The sequence below is a fragment of the Festucalex cinctus genome, chromosome 10 (assembly GCF_051991245.1).
Source record: "Festucalex cinctus isolate MCC-2025b chromosome 10, RoL_Fcin_1.0, whole genome shotgun sequence".
Classification (NCBI taxonomy): Eukaryota; Metazoa; Chordata; class Actinopteri; order Syngnathiformes; family Syngnathidae; genus Festucalex; species Festucalex cinctus.
The window spans coordinates 27,527,692-27,535,956 of record NC_135420.1 but is presented as its reverse complement, the minus strand read 5'-3'; the positions used below and the strand labels follow the sequence as shown (position 1 = coordinate 27,535,956).

The following is an 8,265-nucleotide window of genomic DNA, read 5'->3' as shown; positions in this document are numbered from 1 at the left end:
AATATTGAAGAACCGTGGTTATGCTCCGAGCTGCATCCAGCAATAGGGTGAGTCTCCAAACTGGGCAATGAAAACTACATCTTAAGATTTAGAAAAGCGTTTTGGAGAAAAATGGGCTGCACAGTTTTAGAAGGTAAATGAATAAAATCTGAGAGTTCTGTAAAAACTAATATCCGATTTAATCGCTTACTAAAAAGCAAATAATCACATAATTCAACAACAGGTTTTATTTATCTTTGTTGTTGGTTTTTTACGTCAGGCAAGTTTATCCATCCATCCATGCAGTTTCTTGACCGCTTATTCCTCACAAGGGTCGCGGGGGGTGCTGGAGCCTATCTCAGCTGGTTTTGGGCAGTAGGCGGAGTTACACCCTGGACTGGTTGCCAGCCAATCGCAGGGGCACACAGAGACGAGCAACCTAGCACGTCTTTGGAATGTGGGAGGAGACCGGAGTACCCGGAGAAGACCCACGCAGGCACGGGGAGAACATGCAAACTCCACCCAGGAAGGCTGAGCCTGGATTCGAACCCGAGTTTAATTAATTAAAAATATGAATTTTTGGACTGCAAAAAAGTCTTTCTTAACTCTTTCACCGCCAAAAACGTTTAATAACGATGAGTAAAATCACAATGTATGCCGCCATAAACGTTTTTTTTGTTTTTTGTTTCTTTGCTTTTTTTTATCAATGGGCTGTTCACCGTCTTAAGTGCAGCACGTGCTGCCTGGTCAATGAGTTGTGGAATCAGAAACCCTCACTATCTATAGCCAGCAGATGGCAGCATTGTATCTCTTTTCAATGGTCTCAATGTGTATGAAATTTGCTGAAACAGAACGTTTTCAAGGATGATGTAAATGATCAAAGCCTTTGTCATATTTTTATTTTTTTTAAATATATATAATGTGTGGCAGTAAAAAGAGTTAAAAGGGAGGGCACCATTTTTTTTTCCATGTTGGTCGCAACAGCTGCTCGATGTTTGCGACAGTCGGCGGTTATCGCCGGTTATCGAGGGACGCCTGACCAAATTGCAAAATTGCAAATGAAAATCCTGCTTGCTGCATTTTGAAATTCATCAGCCATTATGTCAGATGACCTTTTGGCATAGGGCAAGGCTGATTTAAAAAAAAAAAAAAAAAAAAAAATGCAAGCGTCTCTGATCCCATTTTCAACACGGGCCCCGTTCCTCCCGTCCGTCCGTCCTTCTCCTCCTCCCAGTCGCCGTCCGACCCGCGGCCAGTGAAAATGATAGGCTTCCACGAGAGGCTCCATTGTGCTGTCGATGAAGCGGTTTTGTTTGGAGGAGATGGCCGCCCTCGTTTGCGCGTGCGTGTCGGTGGCTGGGCGCATGTACCGCATTTGGGCCAGTCCGTGCGGCCCTGCCTGCCTGCCAGCCAGCCAGACCCGGTCCGGGGTCATCCCGTCGTTGTCCAATCACAGCTCGGATCAAGGGGGCCGCGACCGTGCGAGCGATTTAGAAATGGAGGGCGTGTTTGAGCGCAGACGGAGAGAGGTGTAAGGTTTAATAAACACCAAGAGTAGATGTCACTCTTAAATGGCTTTTCCTGGCGGGGTCACCGTGTGCCAATATTGACTGACGTGCGTGCGTGCGTGCGCGCGCGCGCGTGCGCGTTTTAAGCCTTCTTATCATCTCCGGAGAGCAAAAAAAAGAAAGGCAATGATCAGAGCTGATCCTCTCGGTCTATCACGAGCTCTCCTTCGGTAATTGAATTCTCTCCCTCTCCCCATTGTTGTTGGCTTTGCCGGGAGGTGACTGGACAGTCCGATTATTTCAAAAGAATATGTTCTTGTATAACAACCCCCTAAACCTCGTAGTTTACAGATAAATTGTGAGAGATGTCAACACGTGAGTGAGCTTTTCGAGAGCACGTTTAGGTTAGAGAAGGACTAACAGTACGTTGAGATTTAAGGATATCAAATGACTGCTTAGCATACAAACTCCTTAACATCTAACGTTCTAGCCAAAAACAAAAGATAAAGATCATTATTATTATTAGGGCTGTACAATATTGGAAAATCATGTGCTATGCGATATACTTGCTCAATATAGCGATATCGATATTATTGTGTTATTTAACATGTATTTTTTTTAATAACATGTATTTAATGAAATGGAATTATTATCATTATTATTATTTATTTTATTATTATTTATTATTTTATTATTTTATTACATTTTTTTCATGCAGCAAAATAATTTACTTAGTTAATCTTAGTTAATTAATTGTATTAATCTAGAAAAAAAAATTGAAAAAGAATCCTAAACCTTGAATTATTAACGACAGAATGACAACAGAACAATTCTGGCGTGAACAAGATTTTATTTTGCGGATCCGATCAGTGACTTAATTGATCGATCGGCAAATGATATTACAACCCATGACTAATTTTGCATTAAAATGCAAAATATCTGCCAATCCGGCCCGGCCGATAAGATCTGTGTGTCGTTGTTCTTGTATGTTTGTTAGCTATGTAGTTCAGGATTATTATTTTTTAATTAACCCTCTATTATTAGGCCAATTTTGCTGAAAACGCATAAAAATTTGGAGTATCGGCGTATTTATTTATCTATTTTAAGATAACCCTTACAATTTTTGCCACCGGTAGGACGTCCGCACGATGAAACCGATTTTTCAAATGTGAGGCCCCACTTGATGTCGGTCGTAGTACCAAGACTCACCTATTAGAGGCAGCATGGCGCCACGGGGCAATCGCATTGATGGAAATTACAAAGAAGAAAGAGTAGTAGTAGAAGAAGAAATACAACAACAAAAAAATACAGCCTTTTCACACTGCACTTAGCAGAGCACAGTGCACGGTTGCTCAACTCATTTATTTATTGTGTATTTGCGGTTCGAATGTAAAAAAAATAACATAAAAATGCTACATTCGTAGCGCCAAATAAGACATAAAAGTTCTTGTGCGAGTGTGCGTATTTGTGTGCGCAGCTGTCCCGGGCGGTTCGTATGAATCGGTTATCAGCGCAGTTTATTTGCCGAGTGACAAGTTGCAATTTCCCGCCAATTGAAGGCCTCTTTGTCAGGTGGGAATTAGACTGAGAGAGCACATGACAAAACACTTCACCTGTCCCGCTACCTTTTTTTTTTTTTTTTTTTTTTTGCTTCTAATTCCTCTCATAGATTTTCACTTTTTATTTTTTTCTCTGTTGGTATCCATTTTTGTCTTCTCCCGTATCTTCTATACGTATTTTCCCGTGTAAAAAAAAAAAAAAAGAAAAGGCGGACTGTATAATTAATCACACAGCTTGCCCTAATTAGAGATGTATGCTGGTCCCTCTTGCCACGCCAAGTGACGCGCACGCACGGCACTCCACGTCGGCCTCTGGGGCCTAATAGGCGTTGATGCGGTTTTAACGGCAAATGGTTCTGTATCCCGCAAGAGGCCCTCTTGCCCAGATGAATCTGATGAATGGGACAATAATTAGTCGAGACGGATGAGAGGAGGTAAATTACCACCGACGGGTGTGATCGTATCCTGTCGACCACGAGAGAACCGAGAGAGGGTGCAAAAGTCCACCAATGGTGATTGTGTGTTTCATATTGGCATATTCGGCGGTTTAGCTTAATTGTGTAACATAGATAGAAATATTGTCATTTCTCGTGTCAGCAATTTATACTTAGGTTACACAGATAAATCTTGGGATACAAATGATCTATTTTTTATTTTTATTTTGTTTTTGGGACACTGTAAATCAACTTGCAAAATAAATATTTACATTTTGACAATATTACTAAGAAATGGGTAGAAATGTGGAGCAGAGGTTTGTCAGTAATAGTGTTAATTTTATCCGTCATTTTTAAATTTCGTCTGTTTTAGTCCCGTTTCAATCGCGCTCGTTAGTTTTTATCATCCCGTTTTTATTTTGTCTATTTTTAGTTCACAATAAATCTAGCATTTTTAGTCTTTATATTAGTCCAAGAAAACATGATTTTATTAGGCTAGTTTTTGTCAACAAAAACTGTCAACGTTTCGGTCTAGTTTGAAGTCGGGACAATCATTTTACCCTTGTGCGTATATTAGGGCTGGGAATTTCTGACTGTCTCACGATTCAATTCGATTACGATTTTTGGGTCTACAATTCGATTCCGAATCGATTCTCGATTCAAACGATTTTCGATTCAAATTTATTTGATTGACAAATGATTTCTGCTTCAATTTACAGACATTAAAGTGTCTTTTTTTTTTTTTTTTTTTTTTTTAACATTTATTAATTTTGTATTATAAGTGCTTTTTTCTACAAAACAGCATGTGGGCTACAAGTGCCTTTTCCCCTCCTTCTTCATTTCTAATTAAAATAAAATCCATTTTTGGATATAAATAATAAATGAGAATTTCGATTCTTTTATGAATCGAGTTTTATAATATAATAAAATAATAATAATAAATAAAAAAAAAATAAAAAAAAAAATATATATATATATATAAAGCCAATAGTTGATCGAATATTGAAGACATACTGGGGTGTTCCGCCAGAAAAGCCAGGACTAATTACTGCCCCCTGCCAAAGGAAGCAGACAAGGGCTGATGAGGGAGAAGAGAGAAAAAGAGGTTAAGGGGGGGAGAAATGGTAATTGTTTTCGTCAGAAGCAGCGGGGAGCTATCGGCGTAATAAAGTTAATTAGCGGTACAAAAAAAAAAAAAAAAAAAAAAAAGAGAGAGGGAGGGGATGACGAAGTGCAGCGGTAGAGATCCGACGAAGATAAAACGGTGCGCAACTGCGGATCCGATTCGAAACCAAAACGGAGAAATCCTGTTCTTATCCTTTTCTTTTGCTGATGTGCAGGAAACGCGTCGAACTGCTTGAATGGAATCGAAACGCGACGAATAGTTTCGGTTGGGTTTGATGGGCAGTTTGTCGTCACATTTTGGGACTTGGTTATTTGTTACATGTTACAAAGATGAAATTATATTATGTATATTTGTCTATTTATGTATTTATTGCTAATCCGAGAAGGTCTAAATGTTATGAGAGTTAAGACTGGACGTTTTGGTAACATCGATACTTCTGATAAACTAGGGACGCACGATATCGGTTGTTATTATCAACCAATTTGACGTCAAACAGATAATAAAGAAATTCACCAATAATTATCGGCAATTCTAGACCAATTTGATATCATACAGTAAACCAGATAATAAAGAAATCCACCGATAATAATAGACGTGCCACGTTGGTCCATCCGTTGTATTTGTCTTCAACCCCTCAACCTCTCCTATAGTAGTGTTGCATATTTGTGATGTCACGATGCGGTAGTATGATTCAGAATCGATTTTTAAATGCCCCAAAATTTATTTTCTACTGCCTTGCCCTTGTTTGTGTGTGTGTCATTATTGGGAGCGCTGTTCATGTTGTACCCGATTTGGCCACTCAGGGGCAGTGTGGTTCCGCGCGTTCTGATACACTGTTAAGTTGTAGCCACAACAGAGAGTAGAAGGAAAAAGTTATGCCAATAAATTATTGTGTGCAGCGTAGGAAGAGCATATGCCGGTGAGTAATGTTAAGATACTTCTCTGTATACGTTCCTGACGTGTTTTTTATGAATAGCCGTTCTTTTGAGTGATAAAAGTGACGCGAGTAGCACGCTAGCATTAGCATTAGCGAGTCAGACTGGAGTAGATCGTGACGATTTCTTTGCACATCTGTAAATTGAAGCGGAAATCATTGTCAATCAAATTATTTTGAATCCAAACTCGATCCTGAATCGAATCGCAGACCCAAAAATCGGAATTGAATCCTGAGACAGTCAAAGATTCTGCTTCCGGCGTTGAGAAGGAAGTTGGGAGCCCACCTGCTTCCCCACGAGGGGTCCTCAGGAACAAGGTGGCTAGTAAACTGCCGGTTTGCATTTGTTTGGTTTTGGTTGCCATGGCGTCCGGTCTGGGTGCGCTTGATTTGGTTGTCACGCGGTGTGTTTTTTTTTTTTTTTGGACTGATGTGCAGTTAGAGACCATTGGCCGGGATATGTGATAGCTTATCAAAGTCTGAGCAGCCCCTCTCCCGAAAACAACTCATCAAGGACTCCTCGTTTGCGAGGACTTTTTTGACGTCTCGCTTGGCATCATGGGATACGGCTGTCACCTGACAATGCTGCCTCCATGGAGATAACCTTCAGGGTGACAGGCAAGACAAAGACGCACATATGGGGGGGGGCCACACATTCATGCATGAATGCCCAAACGCACGCGCACACACAAGACTTCACCTGCTGAGTTAAACGTGGTGGAATGGATAATTAGCGCTAATCAATATGTTGATTGGTCGTGCGTCCATATGATGTAACGAGAATCCGACATATGCAGGATTTTGGTGCAAGAATGTACTCAGTGTGGATAGTTTCATTTAAACCCACAATTACTTTTACAGTATAGGCTACATCAGTGGTGTCCAAACTACGGCCCGGGGGCCATTTGCGGCCCGCCGTCCATTTTTCAGTGGCCCGCGACGATGCTTAAAAATGGCATTTGACTCAGTTCAAATCAAATAAACAAAACAAAAATGTTTGGAGATGGACAGGTGCCATTAAAGGTTATTTTAGTTAACTAAAACTAATGAAAAAACTAAAACTAAAATTAAAAAAACAATACTGTTACCGAAATAAAATAAAAAGGAAAATGCTTTTTAAAAAAACGAAAACTAACTGGAACTCCATTTTATGTTTACAAAACTAACTAAAACGAACTATAATTATAGCAAACGTCCTTCGTTTTAATCTTTGGTAAATAATTTAACTCTTTTACTTCCACACATTATCAAAACATTATCATTCATATCATTGAAAACGTTCTATTTCATCAGATTTCGTCATCTTTCATTGTCATTTGATACACGGGCAGCCCATTGAAGAGATACAATGCTGCCATCTGGTGGCCATAGTTAGTGAGTGATTTTGATTCCACAACTCATTGACCAGACAGCGCTGCACTTAAATGTTGCACTGCCCATTGATTTAAAAAAAGAAAAAAAAAAAGTCATTTAACGTTTATGGCGGCATACATTGTGATTTTATTAATCGTGATTAAACGTTTTTGGCAGTCAAAGAGTTAACGCATGAGCCTTTGGGGATGATTTTAAATGTGTTTTTTTTTAGTACTGTATATTTATTTTGATATAAACCGGAATAATGAGGTTTGAAAGTATGTCACACAGAAGTGACGTCATCTAGCAGCAGCCAATAGAAAAGCACCAAAAGATGACGTTGCGCCCATGGTGTTTTTTTTTGTTTTTGTTTTTTAATATTAAAGTAATACTTTAAAAAATACTAATACTGAAACTAACAAACTAAACTTCTTTTTTTTTTTTTTTAAAGAACTAAACTAATAAAAACTAACTTCAAAACTATAATTAACCCTTCTGCCATCTTACAAATAAATTGGTTTAAATACTGTAGCATTTTTCTAAATATGCAAAAGCACAAATCAATTATTTGTACAATTTTTAGGACCAAACACAATTTCTCTTCATAACATTATGTGGCCCTTGCGTCCTTCTGATTTTCTGTATGTGGCCCTCAAATGGATAAGTTTCCGTATCTCGCCTAAGGATACTTTGACGTGGTCACGATGGCATGCGATCGAACCCACAACCACCCGACCACTGAGCCGCGCCACCCACTCACCATGTTAGCAGGACTCAAATTGCATCAACAATTTCTTTATTACATATTTTAGCGTACGCCGGTTCTCATAGTGTGAACCGTCATTTTTGCTCTGTCAACAACTTCCGGTTGTTTGTCGTCGCAGCTCCCTTGTTAAGAATGATGAATATCAGTGATTTATGCCATGTGTATTTGGACCTTAAAGGTACGGTAGTTTGAATTTGAAATGTTCTATTCTTGAGCTAACAAACGCATACTGTGAGAAGAGTGGCCTGAGGGTCGACAGTTGTCCTTCCGGGGGGGGGGAAATTTAAGAAGGCCCGACGAGATTCTGCTGTGCAGCACTGTCATGTAAATGCTCGCCAACGATCGTCTGCTGCATTTAACACGCCGCTTTTGTCTTCCGTCCCCGCCCGTTGCGTACGTGAGTCAGCGATGTGTGCCACGTAGCGTAAGTACATAATTCATTAAGTCGGCGCTTGTAAGTATCCCTTCCAGCATTTCCTGGGCTCAGATGGTGTTAGCGGGGATAGTTGAGGCTTTAGCAACCTGCTGTCACTACTACAAACAGCTTTAGTTTGATGAGGATTACCGCGGGCGACGTTGATTAAGAGCATTAACGCGGGCCTTGTT

At 39.9% G+C, this 8,265-nt stretch overlaps 1 protein-coding gene across 13 annotated transcripts in view; it reads left to right on the top strand.

The window, feature by feature from the left end:
• Positions 1-8,265, top strand: part of LOC144026704 (uncharacterized) — a 145,685-nt gene that overhangs the window by 56,087 nt on the left and 81,333 nt on the right. For 9 of the 13 annotated variants that reach the window (XR_013285271.1, XR_013285274.1, XR_013285275.1 and 6 more), the window contains one exon: positions 1-47. This exon is cut by the window's left edge and continues 46 nt beyond it. The exons of 2 other annotated variants lie outside the window; for them this stretch is intronic. The gene's annotated coding sequence lies outside the window, so the exon portion shown is untranslated. Of the gene's footprint in view, positions 48-5,482; positions 5,526-5,960; positions 6,159-8,265 lie in introns of those variants that run through there. 2 more of the 13 variants (XR_013285276.1, XR_013285277.1) reach the window with 2 other exon arrangements.